The following is a 23691-nucleotide window of genomic DNA, read 5'->3' as shown; positions in this document are numbered from 1 at the left end:
AGTGGTTCTGTGGCCCAGCCTTTACTAGAGACTATGGGTCTCATAGGGGGGCACATTAAATTCTTATGAATTTTTTGTAATTCATATATAATAGGAATAGTAGGATGTTCTGTTCTAAAGTATTTAAAAAGTTCTTCTGAGAACATATTCGTCATCAACATGCCAAAAAGGTAAAATTCAATCCTATCTAATATTCCTTTTAAGATAGTATTATTAATCTGTACATATGTTTCATCATCAGATAGTAAATTCATCATTTGCTCTATATAAAAACTTTTATCCATGACAATAATGCCTCCACCCTTATCTGCTAGTCTAATTACAATAGATTTCAAGTTGCGTAGTTCATTTAATGCAGCCATTTCATCTCTGCTTAAGTTATAAAATGTTCTGGTCTAACATGCTCAAAAACTTCACGTATCTCTTTTTCACAAAAGATATAATGACTCTACCGTAGGATGTGGTTTTGGTATAAAGCTACTAGGTTTCTTATAACAATTAAAGTGCATATTGTCTGTATTTTTAAAAATTGTTTTTAGAGTCAATGTCCTACCGAATAATTTTAGTTCTTTTATTAAATCAACCATCTCAGTTCTCTGTGCCGGTATAAATGACAAACCTCTATTTAAAACTGCTAAATGCACACCTGTTAGTTCAAATGAGGAGAGGTTCACTACCAGCCCCTCTGATTCCTGCTGCGGGTGTTTATTCCTGTTTGACCGGTTGCTGTTGTCTGGTTGTATCGTGCAGGAGCTTTCCGACCTCTGCTTCTCGATCTGTTCTTTATTGGGAGATGTGTGTTTAGTACAAACGGCTCAATGGTAGTCCCATTCATCTCCCTCAATTGCATTGAAAAAGGAGGTAAAGGGCCTTTCTTAGAGTTATTATTAACTGTGCCCTTAACATTTTTACGTACAATGGGGTTCCCTGGTGGTGTTCTATTTGATTGCTGTTCCATCATACCAGTTTGTGTGGGTGTTTCTCTTCCGGGTGATACATTTCCTGTATGTGCCTCTTCTCTCTCAGTAGGTTGATGTGTATGTTCATCTTCATGTTCTGGTTGGTTGATTTGCAGGTTCCTATTCATATGGGATGGTTTAAACCAAGCAAACACCGCCCCTATTTGAAAATCATTCATATCACGCTGCAGTTTCTTACTTTTAATGTTCTGCAATCTTTTTTCATATTGCAGAATGTTTTCATGTAAAGTATCCATTTTGTCAGCTATTACATCCATACTAAATGTGGCATACAGTTCATCTTGTAATTCATTTAATTCAATTGCCAGTTCTTTCTGCATTTAGCAGTTTTATCATTTATACCGGCACAGGGAACTGAGATGGTTGATTTAATAAAAGAACTAAAATTATTCGGTAGGACATTGACTCTAAAAACAATTTTTAAAAATACAGATGATATGCACTTTAATTGTTATAAGAAACCTAGTAGCTATATACCAAAACCACATCCGATGGTAGAATCATTTATATCTGTTTGTGAAAAAGAGATACGTGAATTTTTTGAGCATGATAGACCAAAACATTTTTATAACATAAGCAGAGATGAAATGGCTGCATTAAATGAACTACGCAACTTGAAATCTATTGTAATTAGACCAGCAGATAAGGGTGGAGGCATTATTGTCATGGATAAAAGTTTTTATATAGAGCAAATGATGAATTTACTATCTGATGATGAAACATATGTACAGATTAATAATACTATCTTAAAAGGAATATTAGATAGGATTGAATTTTACCTTTTTGACATGTTGATGACGAATATGTTCTCAGAAAAGCTTTTTAAATACTTTAGAATAGAACATCCTACTATTCCTATTATATATGGATTACCAAAAATTCATAAGAATTTAATGTGTCCCCCCTATGAGACCCATAGTCTCTAGTAAAGGCTGGGCCACAGAACCACTGTCAATTTTTATAGAAAAGAACTTGCACCCTGTTTTAAATACATGTAACTCAATTTTAAAAGATACCAAGACCTTTTTACAGAAATTATATATAGCGACAAAGGGATTACATCAAGATTTTTTGTAGTTACACTTGATATTAATTCTATTTTTACAGTCATCCCTAACCAATGGGGTATTGAAAGGATTCGAGAACTACTTATTGAAAAGCAATCATTCCCCGATGACAAAGTTGGAGTGATATGTGGATTTTTAGAAATAGTCTTGGAGAATAATGTTTTTAATTTTGGTGAACATTATTATTTACAAAAGATAGGCAGAGCTATGGGCACTGCCTGTGCCAATAGCTACGCCAATCTAGCTTTGGTGCAGTGGGAAAACACGTTTATTGCAAGGACATGAGTATAGCAAACATGTGTTATGGTATGTACGGTTCGTGGACGACCTTTTTATTTTATTTTATGGGGATCCAATGTCTGTCTGCCTGGGATGACATACTGGACAAGCCACGCTGCTTCGCAAGGGACGGCTTGCACCTGTTACCCCTAGGCTTCCGGATATTGGCAAAGGCTCTTGCCACCCCCATAGTGCCTTTTTTAGGCAAGGCTCAAATTCTAAACCTACCACCCTAGAACACAAAAAAGTAAAAAAACTAAGGGTAATGCTGCTCAATGCCAGAAGTCTCAATCTCAAGATGCACGCACTCGAGGCCCTTCTCAGTATGGAGAACATCGATGTCTGTGCTGTGACTGAAACCTGGTTCAAGGCTCCCGAGAGCACCCCAGCACTATCAGGTTTCACCTCATATCATGCTCCGCCCCAAAATCCGGACAACACTAAGAAAGGAGGGGGGGGGTGTCCATATTCATAAAGGACACCCACACCTCAAGGTTGGTGGCAATGCACCATGCATCGGAGACCATCCAGGTGCAATTAACTATAGGCAAGACTGCTCTGCAATTTGTAGCATGTTACAGGCCACCCTCTCAAACTCAGGAACCTCACATGGCCTTCCTGAAAACACTGGAGGGGATAAATGTATCTCCAAACACCATCATACTAGATGACTTCAACTACCCTAATATAGACTGGGAACACTACTCAAGCCCAAACACTTTTGATTGGTGAGGCATGTGCCAGGGTATTAACAAGCAGTGCCTTCTCTTTAAGGACGTAATAATATAATTAAAACAGTATATAAGACTGTTCTAATGATATGAACAAACATGGGCTTTCAATAAGTAGTTCTGAATCCTTTCAATACCCTGTGGTTGGGAATGACTGTAAAGAGGGTAATATCAAGTGTAACTAACAAAAGATGTGATGTAATCCTTTGTCTCTATATACAATTTCTGTAAAAAGTCTTGGTATCTTTAAAATTGAGTTACATGTATCTAAAAGGCTTGAGTTTTGATTCTTTTCTATAAAAATTGACAGTGGTTCTGTGTTACAGCCTTTACTAGAGACTATGGGTCTCATGAGGGGGCATTAATTCTATAGTTTTTGTAATTCATATATAATAGGAATAGTAGGATGTTCTGTTGAAGTATTTAAAAAAGTTCTTCTGAGAACATATTAAGTCATCAACATGTCAAAAAGGTAAAATTCAATCCCTATCTAATATTCCTTTTAAGATAGTATTATTAATCTATTCATCATCAGATAGTAAATTCATCATTGTCTATATAAAAACTTTTATCCATGACAATAATGCCTCCCTTATCACTAATTAATTTAATAGATTTCAAGTTGTGTAGTTCATTTAATGCAACATTTCATCTCTGCTTAAGTTGCATAAAATGTTTTGGTCTATCATGCTCAAAACTTCAAGTATCTGCTTTCACAAAAGATATGACTCTACCGTGGGATGTGGTTTTGGGTATAAAGCTACTAGGTTTCTTATAACAATTAAAAGTGCATATTGTCTGTATTTTAAAATTGTTTTAAGTCAATATCCTACGAATAATTTTAGTTCTTTTATTAAATCAACCATCTCAATTCTGTTTGGGTATAAATGACAAACCTCTATTTAAAACTGCTAAATGCACACCTATTATTAGTTCAAATGAGGAGAGGTTCACTACCAGCCCCTCTGATTCCTGCTGCGGGTGTTTATTCCTGTTTTGACGATTGCTGTTGTCTGGATGTGTCGTGCGGGCTTTCCGACTCCACTGCTCACCGATCTGTTCTTTATTGGGAGATGTGTGTTTATTACAAACGGCTCAATAGTGAACCCATTCATCTCCCTCAATTGCATTGTTGAAAAAGGAGGTAAAGGGCCTTTCTTGAGTTATTATTAACTGTGCCTTAACATTTTACGTACAATGGGGTTCCCTGGTGGTGTTCTATTTGATTGCTGTTCCATCATACCAATTTGTGTGGATGTTTCCTCTTCGGGTGATACATTTCCTGTATGTGCCTCTTCTCTCTCAGTAGGTTGATGTGTGTATGTTCCTTCTTCACCATGTTCTGGTTGGTTGATTTGCAGGTTCTATTCATATGGGATGGTTTGACCAAGCAAACACTGCCCCTATTGAAAATCATTCATATCACGCTGCGAGATTTCTCACTTTTAATGTTCTGCAATCTTTTTCCATATTGCAGAATGTTTTCGTAAAGTATCCATTTCAGCTAGCCATCCTACTTTTAAATATTGGCACATACAGTTCATCTTGTAATTCATTAATTCAATTGCCAGTTCCTTTCATTTAGTTTATCATTATACCGTACAGGGAGACTGGGATGGTTGATTTGTCAAAAGAACTAAAATTATTACGTTGGGACATTGACTCCTAAAAACAGTTTTTAAAAATACCGGATGATGTAAGCACAGTTGTTGAGAGAGACCTGGTGGCTATGCCAAGGCCCCGCATCCGATGAGATCATTTATATCTGTTTTGTGAAAGGATAAATCAGGCTGGCATGATGAACAAATGACCTGTAACATGAAACAGAGATGAAATGGCTGCGATAAATGAACTCGCAACTTGAAGTCTATTGTAATTAGACCAGCAGATAAGAATTGGAGGCATTATTGTCATGGATAAAAGTTTTATATATAGAGCAAATGATGAATTTACTATCTGATGATGAAACATATGTACAGATTAATAATACTATCTTAAAAGGAATATTAGATAGGATTGAATTTTACCTTTTTGACATGTTGATGACGAATATGTTCTCAGAAAAGCTTTTTAAATACTTTAGAATAGAACATCCTACTATTCCTATTATATATGGATTACCAAAAATTCATAAGAATTTAATGTGCCCCCCTATGAGACCCATAGTCTCTAGTAAAGCTGGCCACAGAACCACTGTCAATTTTTATAGAAAAGAAATTGCACCCTGTTTTAAATACATGTAACTCAATTTTAAAAGATACCAAGACCTTTTTACAGAAATTATATATAGCGACAAAGGGATTACATCAAGATTTTTTGTAGTTACACTTGATATTATTTCTATTTTTACAGTCATCCCTAACCAATGGGGTATTGAAAGGATTCGAGAACTACTTATTGAAAAGCAATCATTCCAAAATGACAAAGTTGGAATGATATGTGGATTTTTAGAAATAGTCTTGGAGAATAATGTTTTTAATTTTGGTGAACATTATTATTTACAAAAGATAGGCGTAGCTATGGACAAAGCTTGTGCCAATAGCTACGCCAATCTAGCTTTGGTGCAGTGGGAAAACACATTTATTGCAAGGACATGAGTATAGCAAACATGTGTTATGGTATGTGCGGTTCGTGGACAACCTTTTTATTTTATGGGGGAAGTCAGAAACTGAATTAAAAGACTTCATAGACTATCTGCATGCTACAACAACTTTTTTGAAATTTACTTATAAATATTCTTATGATAAAATCAAATTTCTGGATGTTTTGGTTCCAAAATCTGGGTTAAAGGATATGAAAACTAGTGTATGCAGGAAACCGACAAGGAAAAATTGTTTACTGCATAAAGGTAGTATGCATCCCAGACATGTTAGCAGAAATGTTCTAAAAGGACAGATGATTAGGAACATGAGAATACATAACAGTGACTGAGCTTATGCAAGCAACATTGAAGGACGAGTTTATCAGCAGAGGCTATTCTGAAATAGATTTATGTGTCAATGAAGCACTTGCTGAAAGAGGGAGCAAAGGTCGTCCTTATTTCTCAGAGGGAATAGGAAACCAAGAGACAAAGGACAGACAAAATGACATGAGACTGCGTTTTCCTATTACCTTTACCAGCGATATAAATGTGTTCTGTGATGTTTTTAAAAAGAATTGGAATATTCTAACTGCATCCAAGGACTTGGAAACAATGTTAAAGTCAGTACCAGACTTTTCCTTCATTAACAAAAAGTCTTTAAAAATGCAGTTATGTTATAAATCACACAATATCATACATGAGGTTACATCACAGAGAAAAGGCACCTACCCCTGTAGAAAGTGTATAGCCTGCAGATACATTTTTTCCTGCACTGCCTTTTTTCATCCAGTCAATAAATTCAGAATAGAAGCAAATATGTATGCAGATTGTAGAACTAATAATATAGTATATTTCAGTTTTTGTCGGATATGTAAAGCATATTATATAGGTAAAACAAATAGGATGTTAAAAGAACGAATTTTAGAACATACTAGAGACATTGTGACAGGTAAAGAAACTAATGTTCTAGCTAAACATATTCTAAAAGAAGGGAAAGACCATAATTTAAAATTTTTTGTGCTTGAGGAAGTTAAGGAAGGCTTAAGAGGAGGTGACATAAAAAAACAAAACGGAAGAGTCTGAACAAAAGTGGATAATAAAACTGAATGCTGATAAGCACCCAGGTATAAATGATGCAGCATCACTTAAACCTTTCCTAAAGGCTCAACATCTGAAACATTAAACAGATAGGGTTGCCACCTTTTCACATGCCCAAAGTGGGACATTTTTGGTACAAACGTCAGATTTTGCAGGCCAAAACATACCCACGGCCTGTACAAAGGACAGAACTTTACTTTTTTGCCTAAATAAAAGCTTATTCTTGTAGCATTTTAGCTGCTTATTCTGTTTCTTATAACATTTAGGTGTTTCAGATACAGAATAACTGTTTTATGCAACTATTACATAAAATATAGGAAATGATTTTGCCCTAAAATCTCAGGACATTTGCCATTTTGCAATTTTTTGGAGGACCCAACTGCCCAAAGAGGGACTGTCCCTCACAAAGTGGGACAGGTGGTAACCCTATAAACAGATGCTGATGCCCTTGCATAAAATTATTTAAATATATCCATGCTTTATTATGCAGTATGTTGCTCTTGCCCCAGGTCTATATTCCTCCCAACTGATTTCAAGCGTATATTAAATAATTAAATTTTTGTCTGTCAAGATGGTCAAGACTTTGCTAGGAGGTTTTATTATAACAATATGAATATACATGCACTTTATAGACATGCTTTATTAATTTTTCATAAGTATGCATTCATCTTTATATATTTTATGCATATATATTTGTATATATTTTTTTATTCTTATGTATAATAGTATATAATCTGTGTTGTTTTTTAAGATAGAACCTGATACAATGTAATGTCAATGGCTAATAAGAAGTGTTGGTCTTTAAAAAAGTTTTTACTGAAAGGAATCTTTATGTAAATTACTTACAGCTTTAAGTAGGTAATTGTGACTAATTAACTGCAATGTGTTTATAGGTAAAGCTTTAAAATGCTTGGTTAGATAGTTTGACATTGTAATACAGTCTGAAGAAGCGATCTGGGTAGATCGCGAATGCGCTTACTTCTTTTTGTTTACTAAAAGGTAAATCTGTTGTGGAACTCTGCAACTTTTTTTTTCTACAACCATAAACTATTTGTTGTGTCTTTTTCAAAGAAAATGAACCCTCCAATAATAGTTTTCTTTTAACTTTACATATCTATTATTCAAAAGAAGTAGGTTATCATAGATAATGGATCCAGATAATGCATCTTTTGTAATTATTTGCATTAAAATTTTTTTGGCTAAGTGTCTGTTAATGTTTTGCTACAGCTTTTCTCCTCAGGCCTTCAAAGAAAATGGACTTCTATGCCGACAAACGTTCCGGATAAAGGGATGCAAGCAAACAAGAAAACAAATAAAAATAAATAGTATAGTTATCAATTAGCAACATGAATGTGACTAATACAAAATGTCTTCTTTGGAATGAGTTTCTTTAAATGTAAAAGTAGCAATAAGAGAAATAGTTTTAAGTATTTAAAATGCATAAAACACAAGTGTTTTTACAGGAAACTAATTTATTGCAGTATGATATTAGTAGATTGCATTAAAAAAGAATATGTAGTACTAGCTAGATCTAGCTTTAGAAAAAAAGACGGGGAATTAAAGAGAAGAGGAATACCAATTCCATGATGAATCTTGATTATAATGCCTAGGATTATTGATTTGCACAGTGATAATAAGGGTATGATATGCATATCCTTATGTCATTATTGAATATATATAAAAAATAATATCATAGCAACTGTGTACTGAATTCCATGGCTTACTATTGCACATGCTAGAAAATATCTAGAAACTTTAGCTTTGAATATGGACAGAAGTATAATAGTGGCATACTTAAAGTAAATGATACTAGTGCAGTTAGCAAACCTATAATTTTAGCATCAGTTAAGCTTTTAATAAACTTTCTAGACTTCCTATATTTTACAGATGTTAATAACTCCTGAATCATATTATTTATTTTACACTCATCACTCTTATAGATTTGGTATACTACCAAGAATTGATATGACATATTTATCAGATGATTTGGTTTCTAAAATAAAAATGGTGAAATAAACAGGTCTATTACCAATGTGTATATTTACACAGTATTGATAACTGTTTTTTAATAGACTGCCAGCTTATATACTAAAATGAATAGATTAAGAGTGTTGTGTAACACAAATACCAAAGTTCTTAGATTTTATTAATAATGGTAAAGTTTCTGATTTGATCCTATGATGTAGAATCAAAACATTTTAGTATGGCAGTGTCTCATCTTGGTATTACAAGAAGAGAAAGCAATGAGATAAAGACTTACTGGATCAACTGGAACTACAGGAAAATATAGATAAAATACAATTAAACTATAAAATGGAGAAAAAATATTCAAAACAAATGCAGAGTTTCAGAAGTTTTTACATATAAAGGTTTCCACTAGTCAATAAAAAGTCAATTTATATTCTTATTCTCTAAATCCTAAAGGTTTACATAACTTGGTTCTTACAGCCAAGGTGACAGCAAGAAGTAGTCACATCAGCAGTATATCTATGCCTAGCAGTAATAGGAAAACTATTAATGTTGAAACAATCTAGACTGTTTTAAAGACACCACAAGAAACCTAACCCACCAAATGATGTGTATTTATTTATACATATGCTAACTTGGTAAGCCCACTATGCACAAATGTTCCATTTACAAGACCATCTTGGAGTACTTTTTGGATAAGTGATTTGCATAGAGTCATGCTTTAGGCAAACATAGGTGGAACGAATTAAACAGTGGATCTTGGGTACAGGAATCAGCTCCTTAATAGCTCAGAGCTTTAATCCTCTTAAACCTCTATACTAACTTGAAAATTTTGAAAAAGAAATGAATGCTTTTAAAATAGAAATATACAAACATATTTTTGGAGGCAATAAAATAAAGAAACCTATTTCTCTATCAGAAATAAAGAAGCAAATTAAAAGACTGAAGCAAAATAAGCTATAGGTAATTATGGCATTATTCCTGAATTATATGAATTAACACCTTAAAATGTCATTTCACTCTTTTACAGAATGTATAAACAAAGAAAGTGGAAAAAAGTGCCAAAAGTAAACTGATAACCAAAAATAAGGCAGTGGAAGGTTCACCAGAATAAAATCCACTGTTTTATTGATCACACACGATATTAAAAAATGTAAAACACATCCAGAACGCATTAACTGTATCACCGTCTTTCCATCACAAAAACGTCTTCAGATGAGCATACCAACTTCTGAAACCCCTTTATATACGGAAACATCACCAATTAATCAATTAACAAACTATTATACTTTTAAAAAACACAATACAAAAAAACTATATACTAAAAACTATCCCCGGGATTCATGAACCTTGTGCCAGGTGCACGCATAGCGTAGGCGTTACAACACCAAATATGGCCGCCGAGTGATTCAGGTACGATCCAATCCCACGTGCACTACCGGCGTGCGCTGGATCTGCGCAGCCCCTGGCGTAAATATGCTAAACACCCCATGTGCGGTGTTGCACCATGCAAATGAAGGCATATAGTGATTCACGAAGTGGCGCAGGCGTAGCATAAGCCCACGGCAATGTAAACCAAAAAAAATGGTTTACATTTTCCCAAACATAACATAGGAGTAACGGAAGAGTGTCAGACCCAGGTATCACACTGTTACCATATGCCAATGGCGAAATACACAGAGAATGTCAAAAGAAAACATGCACAACATGTAAATAACATCTTAAATGGCATGTCCACAGCAACTCACATCAGAACCCTAGGACATGTTTGCGGAAGGTGCAATACAATGAAATAATATAACAATGTTATAAAACAGCAGCGTAATACGCAGCAGGTTCACAGCATAATACACCATGGTATGCATGGAACGCCACAACCACGGTGCAAGGATTGCCAAGGACTCGCGGCAGTGTTCGGCATGGTAACTATGAATTAGTAGTCAATGCCATGCAAATGAGGCAGATAATACTGAATCGCAAATCCCCCGCTGGCGTAAGGCTGTACCAAACAGCGCAGCAGTAATACACCGAGAAGTGGCTCAGAGGGAATACATGTCATCTGCAGAGGGGTGTGCCACCGTAGCAGGAAGCACATTGGAGCACAGCAAACCTGGGCTGTACATTGCAAATCACAGCTGCAAGACTGGGGTGTGGGGTAATAGTTCAGCTGAGAGCACACAATGCGAGCAGAAGTGCATGTGCACGAGGATGACTACGTTCCCTTAACCTAGTCATGTGACGCTCGCCCCGCAAACAACATCGGAAACAGGAAGATGATGTTAAGAATATGAGGAAATGCGGAAGAAGTGTAATTGGAGTACTAATGAGCAATCAACACTAATCAACCCACGAAGGCCAATCGGCAGCTGACAACTCTGCATGCAGAAACCTGCAAAACGGGATAGGGGAGGCATATGAATGCAAAGAAAGTAGGGGAGGTAGCAGATTGCAAAGATAGAAGACCTGACACAGCAGAGCAAAGCAGACAGGCAGCACAATGGCGGCAGCACACAAAACGCATGATATGCCATGTCCCAGAAAGTACACATGACAGTGCTCTGCAGGATGCATGCCAGAAAATAGTTGGTGCAACATGCAGAAATAGTAAGGGAAGGTTGAAAGGTAATCCATGGCAGGCAAGAGTAATGCAACACCAAAGGCAACAGCGTTGTATTTCCATCGGTAAAACACGGAAGATAACCCCCAGATACGGCCGTACAAACACACCCTATGACATCATCGGTGTGCACAGCACAATAGCATAAAGTGTGAATGCAAACAACACACAGCCGTGTATTCCCAAACGCCGCACCATAGGTGTAAACACACGGGGAACTTTTAAAATGTACATGTTGGATGCTGCCGTGGCTGTGATCCATCAGCATGTGTTAGAGACAGACGGTGTTGTGGAGGAAGGTGCCGACAACCACCATAGGCCTCGGAGGAGAAGGAGAGTGTTCAGACCAAGGGTAACCTACCAGGGGCTACAAGACCTGGAGATAGTAGAGCGTTACAGGGTGGACAGGGACACATTACAGCAAATAGTGGAGCTGTGCCGGCCACGCCTGATAACAAGAAACAACAGAGGGGAACCCATCCCAGTGGACACAAAGGTATGTGTAAGCTTGTGAATACTGGCCACAGGTACCTTTCAAAGGCCAACTGGAGATATAATGGGCATCTCACAGGCATCAGCATCCAGGGTACTACGCCAGTTCCTGGATGCCATGTTACCACATGCCAATGAGCATATATATTTCCCCAGATCTCAGGAGGATTTGGCTAGCAATATGTGCCACTTCCACCGTGTGGCACAATACCCGGAGGTACTGGGTGCGACAGACTGTACGCACATACAAATCAAGTCACCACCTGGCGAGCAGGGTAGATGCTACATAAACCACAAGGGATTCCCCTCCATCAATTGCCAGGTCGTGTGCAATGCTCAGGGCATTATCATGGATGTGTGTGCTGGCAGCCCTGGAAGCTACCATGACTCCCATATCTGGCATGCCTCACAGCTGTACCAGGTATTTGCCAGGGGGGACATCCCACAAGGCCATCTCGTGGGGGATGCTGGCTATGCACTGGAGCCGTAGATGATGACTCCCATCAGAAATGCACACACACACATGCAAGAACGCCATAATGAGGCACACGCACAAACCAGAATAATCATAGAGCGTGTGTTCGGGATGCTTAAATCACGGTTCCGGTGCTTGGATACATCTGGTGGAGCCTTGCAGTACTCTCCAGGCACATGTGCCCACATATTCATAGTATGTGCCATGCTACATAATATGATCCTGCAGAAGCAGCTGCTGCAGGGACATAACGGTGAAGGGCCACAAAGCCCACCACAACTGCCATGGCCAGTCCAGGCACAGAGGGTTCCAGACCAGGAACACACTGTGCCAGCCCCAGTAGGCAGATGGAGGCGTACCCAATATGCCTACGCCTTGGCAAAGAGGGAACGTATAGCACATACACTGACAGCGTAGGCCCCATGGACTGACACCTCCCTACCTGCACACACAGTGAAATGGACGGCACACAAACATGACCACCTGTAAAGTGTACTGTATGGGTGGCCTCATGTGTGACTCCAACATAGGCAGCCCCCAAACACTGTACACCCAACAGCCAGTAGAGCATGTAATGCCAACACCTGAACAGTACGCGGGTCCTACAGCATACGGCGTAGCTGTATGCCTGCCACGTTCGCCGCAAGATGTATACATATAAATATATATATATATATATATATATATATATGTGTGTGTATATGTAGATATATATATATATATATATATATATATATATATATGTAGATAGATATAATTATATATATAGAAATATATGTACACACACACATATATATATATATATATATATATATATATATATATATATATATATATATATATATATACATATATATATATATACTACAGTTAAAACAGGGAATTAGAGGGATATAAGGTGACTGAGATGTAACCCGCAATATCTGTACATAGTATACATAGTGAAACGACAACCTGAACATCCGGGAGGTTCAACATAAGAGGATCCCGCCAACCATGGAACGGGTAACATACCGATATGCATAACCGCGAGACGGAAAGATCGCCAGACCACAGTACTGTAACAGTACATGCGCGTGTAATAGTATGATGATATGAAGGGAGAGGTAGACACCGCCGCCGGTGTTGCGGTCCACGTAGGTACTGTGTGCAACCGTCCCCGTGAGTGCCGTAGTATGTGTACATGTGCGGTGAGGGTGCCGTGTGTGTCGTTGTGTGAGTGTAATGTGTGTGTCTGCAACATGTGTATGTTGGTGCCACGTTAGAGGCAGAGTGGAATATTAGGTGTAGGCATACGGTAAACTAGCCTCAGGCATATGTACACTACTAGTCCCAAAGTAGTAGTGACAGCCCCACCCAGGCTAGGTGTGTCGCGACGTAGAATGATACAAAGTGAAAATGTCCCAGATTGTAGCACAGGAATATACCCCATATGAAATGGAAAGGACGTATGTAATAGTCATGCCTGTATGTACTGAATATTAGGTGTAGGCATATGGTAAACTAGCCTCAGGCATATGTACACTACTAGTCCCAAAGTAGTAGTGACAGCCCCACCCTGGCTAGGTGTGTCCCGACGTAGAACGATACAAAGTGAAAATGTCCCAGATGGTAGCACAGGAATATACCCCATATGAAATGGAAAGGACGTATGTAATAGTCATGCCTGTATGTACGACACCAATATGTTAATTGCAATAAGATACGTCGGCAAAGTCACACAGCAATAGGTATGTACCGTGGAAATACGTATGTGCTACCCCAGTACTGACCGTGGCCACGTGTCGGCCCGTAAACACCGCTGTGTGTTCTACAAGTGTCAAACAATCAATCCCCATCTGAATATGTGGCAACCACTGGCAAACAGGCTATCCCAACAACAGGACCACAATGACTGCAAATATCTGGGACAGACTGAAAAGGGATAGTTGTCACGTACACACAACCGCTGATATACCACAGATGTTACGGAGGTATACATGCATCAAGCTCACCCATGGCGATACCGACACCACATGACAACAGCCCAACCTACAATCCCATAACAAAATACAATTAACTGTCAACTCTCCAAGTAGGGACGGAGCACACAGACAGCTATACTGGTTATGTAGAGATGCAAGGCCCACAAACCGTATCCGTGACGTACAACCACCGACATCCCCCACTGTACATAATAAAGGAATACAAACCGTAACAGCAGCACAAACATACAGTCGGTCAATGACATCTGCATAACCACAACATATCACGTGGGGGACACAATTAAAGGCGGCTGCATAATTGCATGCATTGTAGAAATGCAAGCAATAGCCATGTTACAGTTTTGAATGCAATACTCCGTTATTATACGTCGGCAGGACAGGTACACCCACTTGTTGAAACAAATACCACACCTGTCACACACAATCCATGGGTGACATAAATGCAGACCATACTTGTTCCCATGCATAGCAGATGCAGTCACACATAACATAAGACAATACAGACCATCCCCATGAAGGTAGGGCGAATATCCAATGCCCAGGCAGAGAACCCAATTATACCCCAGTAGTGACGCGTAATTACCGAATGGAGTAGATGCACAGGTAATATGCACATAATTACGTACACATAGCCGCTGATATACCACAGAAGTTACGGGGGTATACATGCAGCAAGGCCACCTGCAGACGATATTGGAACCAATTAACAATAGCCCAAGCTACACTCCCATAACAAAAGACTATTAACTGTTAACTCTCCAGGTAGGGATGGAGTACACAGACAAGTATACTGTGTATGTAGAGATGCAAAGCCCACAGCCCGTATCCGTCACGTACAACCACCGATATCCCCCACCGTAGATATTAAAGGAATACAAACCGTAATAGCAGCACAAACATACAGTCAGTCAATGACATCTGCATAACCACAACATCTCGCGTGGGAGACACAATTAAAGGTGGATGCATACTTGCATGCGTTGTATAAAGGAATACAACAGCCATGTTACAGTTTTGAATGCAATACTCCATTATCATTCGTCGTCAGGACAGGGACACCCACATGTCGAACCAAATACTACACCCTAAACACACAATCCACAGGTAACATTACTTCGAAATATACCTGTCGCCACGCATAGCGGTTGCAAGTTACACATAACATAACACAATACAGACCATCTCCACGAAGGTAGGGCAAATAGCCAACTCCCAGGTGAGGAATCCAATTATACCCCAGTATCGACGCGTAATTTCCGAATGGAGTAGATGCACAGGTGATATGCACGTAATTACTCACTGAGGAACAGCAATTGGTGGGATGAATTCACATGTTGCAGGTATCGATGGATATAAGGATGACTCTCAGGATAGTCAAACCGTATGCTCATACTGAACCAGCAGTGTACAACTGAAAGCGAAAGAAAACGGAAAAACGATACACGGAACGAATCACCGACAAGGTATGTAGAACACACGATATGTACGGTTGTGTAATGCATGATGTGTATGACGAAGCTGTACCGTATGTGAATGGTGGTTGTAATTAATTACACTTGTCCGTAATGCAGAAAGTGGTGAAAGGTAGTTATGTAGTGATATCCTGCTGAGCATACCAACACTTGCGGACACCGTGTGTACAGCAGTGGGACATCATGTACACAGCGGAGACACCACAAGTCTGCCACAGGGGGGCATTAGAGAGAACAATGCCATACCACACGCCGTTGCTGGCAGTGGATGTCCAACAAGGAAGTGCCATAGCAGGGGCTAGGACATGTATGTATACTGTCACAGCACTCATGTGTATGGGCATATACCGTTGATGTCATACGTAAGGTGTGGCCGACGTGCAAGTATGCACTGCATTAGGGGATACTATGTGAAATATGTGTAATGTAAAGCTGTCTAGGTAGATATGACAGATATCATACACAGTATCACAGGCATATCATGCATAATACAGGTATCGCCTACTGGTATGTACAATAACAGGATACATATGGCCTGTAGGTATGGGACAGAGTAGTAGCATGATAGCTAGCCGAAATGGAAAGGACACCAAGTAACCATGTCCAAAGGACCTGTAGCAGCTGCACAGGTGCACAGTGGGCAACAATGCAGTCTGGCAGGTCCATGTGTAAACACATGTGCAGTGTACACAGTAGTGTCACCTCCCCATGGTAGTGTCCTGTGAACAGCAGAGGCGGGTGTCAACTGCACGTCTACACAGTACCGCTGCTGTGGTGGTACCAGGACTACATGTCACTCAAACATCAAGGGAGGTATCACATGAACAGTGCTACTGTGTGTCCCTGCGGGATGTGCACAGGACCTATGTTCCACAGCATGGTGTGTGTTGTGTTTATAGAAGTAACACAGAAGCCCAGCCCATGCAGTGTGGCGTGTGTGCACATATCCAGGAGCAGTCCGTTCACGCTGCCCACTGTAGATGTCATGTATGAGGAGTATATGCATCAGTAATGTGGAGGACATGGGCCGTGTCAGAGCAGAAGACACCCCTGAGTATGTGGTATGCAGATGTGTACAGATGTGTTGTCCATATGTCAGCTGCATATGTAAACCGTCTGAGCCTGGTAAACATCGTGGCATGACAATGTTGTGCCATGTAAAGCTGTAGCTGTTGTTGAAGGTACACCATAAATGTGGTATTGTACCCTTGACTGTGTGTAGATGTGTGTATTTCACAGGTACAATGGCTACCTATGTACCAGCATCACACACAGTACAGATAGGTGTGGCCTTGCAGAAGGGTATCCATGCCACAGTGGAATACGGTAACCACAGGGCTGTGTGTGGCATATGTGTGTACAGCAACCATGTACAATGTGATATGTATGTACGGGGCCAGTATCCATGTGATAGTCAGTGGGTGAATGTTGTTATGCAAAGGTGATGTGCATGCACCATGTGTCATGCATCCTGATGCCATGATACTCATATGATGTATCCGCCACACTGACACCCATATGGTTGGTATCGGTATGAGCTGGTGGAGCAATAATGGCACTTGGTATGTAGGCGTGGGATATCTAGGTATGGACAGTACTCTGTGACAGCATGTTCTGTATGTAAGCATATAGTGAATATGAGGGGCCCCATGACTGAGGACTGTGTAATGCCATATGTACCTGACATGTAGTAGATACTATGGTATGCTCACACCACTGTGTGTCCTGTCCATGAGCCACATAGCATAACATCCTGAGACACAGGGTATGATGTGCAGGTGGATGTGTAAGTTGCCAATACCAGAACGTAGAATGGTGCTGAAGGGCAATGTGAGGACAACGTCTGATGTGTCAGCCTCCGTACCACCCCAACCGCCCATGCAACGGTATGACAGGTGGCCAGCATGTGTATGTGCCATGCTGTGGCATACACAAGCCCAACATGGATGCTAGGAAAGGCCTGGAGGCCATCAATGTGTGTGGGAATCACGTTCTTGAGGATGTGCCCCATTGCCATTCAGAATGGTCCAGTCATGGGTGTATGACTACAGTCCCACACGTGCAATGCAGTGCCACCTGTGGGTAGTGCGAGAAATGACGCTGTGCGGCGGTCAGGGTACACAATGTTCGACAACAGGCTAGCAGTGAATATAGTGGCCTGGTGCAGAGACATATACCGAACAGGTTGGTGGGACATTACAGCCAGGGACATCAGAAGGTGACATTGGGCCAGTGTCCCAGGACATATCGTGTGCATGTCAGTACCGTGTATGTGTCCACAGGGACACTACGATGTCCATGTATGGATTGCGACCCTGTAGTGAGTGAGAGGGTGTATTGTCAGTAAGTACGCCATCGCCTGGCACGTTGCCAACATTAGCTCGGTCTGCAATGCCTGGGTGACTGTTGTATGTGACATCATATGTGGATGTAGCCAAACAATACAGACATACCACCACAATGCCTGAGGCCCCACACCACAATATGCGGCAGTCATGTTTAGGTAGCTAGCCTTGGAGTATGTGATGATGGACCTCGAGGACCCACCATGGCTGACAAGTGATGCACCCCACACATGTGAATGTACGCCACTGTGCAACAGCCTGCACATGTGGTTGTACATCATATGTGCATGGAACATGACCACCACAGTGGCGTCTGTGAACAGGTCAGTACCGCCATGTTTCTTTGTGGAATAGCATGGTTTCTGCAATTGTGTACATGCTACGGAAGCGCACTGTGGTATGTGTCAGTATATGTATGTGCACTGTCCATCTGCTGGGGTGTCACGCCGTTAACAACTGCTGTCAGCAGATGTCAGTAGTACTGGTTGTAGTACACATGTTCCGTGTATGCTGCGATGGGTGTGTTTCCAGGGTGTGGCTAGCAGGGCCATGTAGCATATGTGTTTAATCCACCAAAGAGGGGATAACCCCAGGTGCGTCACACCAGTCACATGGAGGTATTTTGCATGCTAAGGGTAGTGTAGGTATGGTATGTGTTGTGTAATGTGTCATCCAGCTGAGCGGAGTGCATGACTCAAGCATGTGTAGGTACATGGGTGTCTATTCCAGGGAAGTGTGGGTTGCTGTCAGCACATAGCAGTATTAGCTGTCTGAGGCCCAATGTACAGTATAACAACACAGATGGTATGTAACCTGTGGTGTACAATGTCGACTCTGCCGCGTGTTACAATGTGTATAGCGGTCACAAACACGGGTATCTGCACATGGAGCACCTATGATGCATTGTGTTAGGCAACTATCCAGGATGTGTGCAAAACACTGTGTGATGTGTGAACCCCTCACCTGTGGGTGTTCCAGTCCAGGTATGTGCCTGGGAGGTACGATCCGTGTACAATCCGTACTCACAGGCGTGCTGCGTAGAGCATGGAGGCAGGTCACAGTCACCGCAGAGATATGTGAGTGGTGCAATGGTGTGTGTGCCTCGCTTGTGTGCAGCACAGTGGAAGATGCAAGCAGTGTCCCACATGACACCATGCCGTGCCTGCCTGTTACAGCCCTGCCGGAGACAGTTATGTGAAACTGCCACAGAGGCAGTATAGCATGTGAAGATGTACATGTGTGCTCCACACCCCAGGCCGATGGCTGCAGGTCATGAGTGCCACAGCATTGTGGTCGACTAGGACTGTCATAGCGCTCAGATACCACATGCCTGCACAATAACAGTAGGAGCATAGGCAACAGTTGCAGTGACACAGCAGGTCAATGTACAGTGTCCCTGTGTTCAGACCACTGCCTACTGTACACTTGGCTAGACACACACCCAGAGGGCTATAACACCGGTGAGCCATCGCATGTCCCAGTACACGTAGTCTGTGTATTGCCATCACAGGGCAGTCACAATAACATGTTGTATGAGAGATATATTGTACCAGGTGATGTATCATGTGTGCGTATGTTGAGTTGCAGAGCTGTTCACCCGTCCGCAACATCTCAGTGCATGATGCCTTGTGTAACATGATGTGTGGAACTGCAATGTGATCCACAACAGGGTCATCCGTGACTGGTGCGTTGTGAATGGTGTAACCCATGGGTCTGCGGGATATACACTGGTGCTGTCGGCTGCCATGCTGGGGGCCACCAGTGGTGCCTACAGTGGTCATACAGACATACTGCATACATTGTACTGGCAGGAATGTCCATTGTTGTAGATGAAGTGGTACTACGTGAAGGTAGGTGTGTGTTGAATGTTACCCATCCAGACGTGACCGTCAGGTGCAGTCATGGTTGTCGACAACATCACACCCATCCACAGCTATCACCGAAAAGTCAACTGAGGGTACAACACTTGAAAATAGCAACTCCAAAGACCCACAGTAAAAACCACGATCCACACTGTTAAGTAAAAACAAGAACCGATTGTTCTTTATTGCAAAAACTCCTGTACAGACAATGGTTAAGCGCTTTCATGTAGTAGTACACTTCATCAGAACAAAGTACAGAACTAAGAAACCATTTTTAACATAAAAAAACCGCCAAAATTAATTGATAAATGCAACGCCCTTTCATTTTAAAAAGACAGTACACAAAATTAATAGTACAATTCACTAAAAATAAACTACCCTTATCTAAATCAACTATTCAGTAAATATAGTATAAACTTGATAAAAACAACAATTTTAAACTTAATAAGTGCAATATAAAAAATATATACCTTATCAGAATAATTCTAAACAGTTAGACAGTAATACAAAGTGCCTGTGCAAAAGAAACACAAGCCAAAACTACTGTAGGAATCAGTAATGGTGGAACAGATTCAAATGAAAAATAAGAATGAAAATGAAAATAACAAACCTATTTATCATACAATAATTACTTTTACCAAAATGTTAAGTACAAAAATTAAAACATATTTTTTCCAAAGGAACTATGAATCAGTAAACATCAAGCTTTCCTAATTAATGGCTTGGTAGGAATCATCTCATTTAAACCAGGAAAACTGGCTGCATTCAACTTAAGTTGCCATTTGATTTCCTTCTCTCCCACCACACTCTTGATATCACTGCCCCTAGGGTTAGCCCTTACAATTTCCAAAATTGAAAATTTGAATCTCGTACAAGTATTACTGTTGTTAATATGCCGAAATAAAGCATTGTTTGGCAACTTTTTTTCTCATACAGTATATGTGGTCATATATCCTGTTTTTTAGTTGCCTGTCGGTTTTACCGACATAAAAACAAGGACATGTGCAACACATTGCTAAATAAACCAGATGACTGGACTGGCAATTCCCACTGATAAACCAAATTTTATTCCTATTGATATTCTTAAGGGTACAACAATCATCCTCACATATAAATGCACATTGGGAACAATGACCACATTTCCTAGTACCTCCACTCTTGATATTGTTGTGCGGAGCTAACTTGTTGGCCTTCAGTTCAATGAGATTTTTAATATTTGGCCCTGTTTTATACACAAACGATGGCCTGTCACAAACAAATTCTTTAATTGTCTCATCACTGGTAATGATGTTCCAATTAGCTGTAACAATATTTTTGACATGGCCAACATGTTTGCCATATTTAAGAATAAACGCTTTGGAATACTGACCATCGCTTCTGTTATTGTTTGTTGAAACTTGACCCAAAGAATCAGAACACTTTCCTAGTAGTGGGGTATACTTCTTACCCCACTCTTGTACCACATAATGTGTCACATCCTTAATCAACTCATTTGGATACCCTTTCTCCTTGAATATACCCCCAATAAAGTCAATCTCAGACTCCATATTTTTTCGGTCAGAGGTCATCCTAGCAGCACGAATACACTGCCCCTTGATTATACTGCGTTTCTGGGAGTAGGGGTGATTACTAGTAAAATCAAGATAACCATTACTGAAAGTATCTTTCCTGAATATTTTGGATTGGAAAGATTCACCATCACTATATAAAAAAACATCCAAGTAACTAATACCAACGCTGTTGTGTTGGTATGTGAACTCTAAATAACTAGTTGACTGATTGATGTAGTCCATGAAATTGGATAAATGAGTGAAATCCCCCTTCCACAAAATAAACAAGTCGTCCAAATAACGGACATAACAAGCAATGTATTCCATCCATTCACTGTGTAAAACAACCTCTTCCTCCCAATCCAAGACCACAAGTTTGGCATAAATGGGGGCACAAGCTGCCCCCATAGCCACACCCGAGATTTGACGATAGTACTCGCCTTCAAAAAAGATGTAATTGTTGTCAATGACAATCTCTGTGAATTCAGCGGTGAGCTGTACCTTCTCCCAGCTGAATCCACTGTGCTTCCTCAAGCAAGATGTAAATCTGCATAAGCTTTCATCCTTGGGGATACAAGAAAAAAGGTCTTTGATATCAACCGTGACAAAGGTCATATCAGAAGACCACAGGTCATTTGAAAAAATACCTAGGAATTCCCAAGAGTCTCTGATTATATGCTGTGTCCTGTCAATAATATGCTTCAACCAGCAATCAACAACTCTGCCAAACTGAAAGGTTTTACTGTAGCTACCTACAATAATAGGTCTAAAAGGTGGATTTGCCACATCTTTGTGCACCTTAGGGATTCCAAAGATAGTAGCTGGCTGAGGAAAATCCACCTTCAAGAATTTATATAAATCCTCATCAATTCTGCCATCCAACAGAAATTCTTCCAAAAATAAATCAATCCTGTGGTGGGCTATATTGACCTGATTAAGGCTGGAAACCTCGTACTGGGTGGTATTGTTTAAAATTTCAAATATTTTCGCTGTATAAGCATTTTGGTCATACAGCACAATGCCACCCCCCTTATCAGCTGACATAATCCTAATGTTGTTTGCACTTAGGGTATCCAAAATATCTCTCACTAGTCTTTCATCCTTACCATGAAAAGAGTAATTCCTCATCTGATTGAACAAAGCATAAAGTTGCTGGGTAACTACATTCTCAAAGGACAATAGAGTTTTGTGGATAGGAGGTGTGAAGGTGCTTCTTTTTTTGAGACTGTTCCTAAATGTAATGTTGCCTAACTGATCGTGAAAAAACACCCCCAGGTTCAACTTCCTGAGGAAGAGTTTAAATTCAACTAAGGTGTCAACCAGATCAAAAGTTTGACCGGGAATAAATTTCATCCCTTTTGAAAATACCAAAAAAAGTTCTTTAGTAACTTGGTACGTAGTGTAATTATACACTTTAATATCCCCTTGTGTGTTGACAATATTGTTGGTATTAGCAGAAAGGGATAAATTGTTACTATCACAACCGGATTCTCCACCAGTTAGTCCCTGTGTCGGTACCATCGTTTGTTTAAACCCGGTTGGGTTGCAAACTCCGACCTTCCGTATCCCCTCCCGTCCACTTGATATAAAAAATCATCCTCACCCATAGTACCAACATTGTCAACTTCATTAGTTCCTTTGTTAACACCTTTAAGAAAATCTACATTTTTTCCAACATAGTTCCTATACCATTTATACATAGTCCCATTTTCATATTGTTTTAAATCCCTAGTAAATTTCTTACATTTCCTATCGAAACTTTTCCTACTGTTACTCTCAGCATATGTAAACTGTTTTTCATATAATTTCTCCCACTGAGGAAAAATTAGATCCTGTGTAATGGACTGACTGTCCTGATCAGCCTCTACCAATAAATAACTTAATTTCTCATCATTGCAATTTAAAATAAATTCAATAAATTGCTTCCCAAAATTATTGAACATTTCTTCACATTTTTTAACATTGTCAACAGTCAAGTCAATCCTTATGGGTTGTTTGAAAAAACGAAGACCCATAGGAATTATGTTACAATCTAAACATTTGCGGAGGTACTGGTTGTCAACCTGTAAATTTTTAATTTTATTGAGTTTGTTGCCAAATGCAAATATTTTGCTTTTCAAGTTCAAATTAGTACTGTCAGCTTTCTTAATGTTCTCATAATGAGTGTCAACTTTGGCTCCACAGTTAAA

This window comes from Protopterus annectens, chromosome 15.part0, assembly GCF_019279795.1.
Source record: "Protopterus annectens isolate FY-2018-M chromosome 15.part0, PAN1.0, whole genome shotgun sequence".
Lineage (NCBI taxonomy): Eukaryota > Metazoa > Chordata > Ceratodontiformes > Protopteridae > Protopterus > Protopterus annectens.
This window is presented reverse-complemented; position numbering follows the sequence as displayed.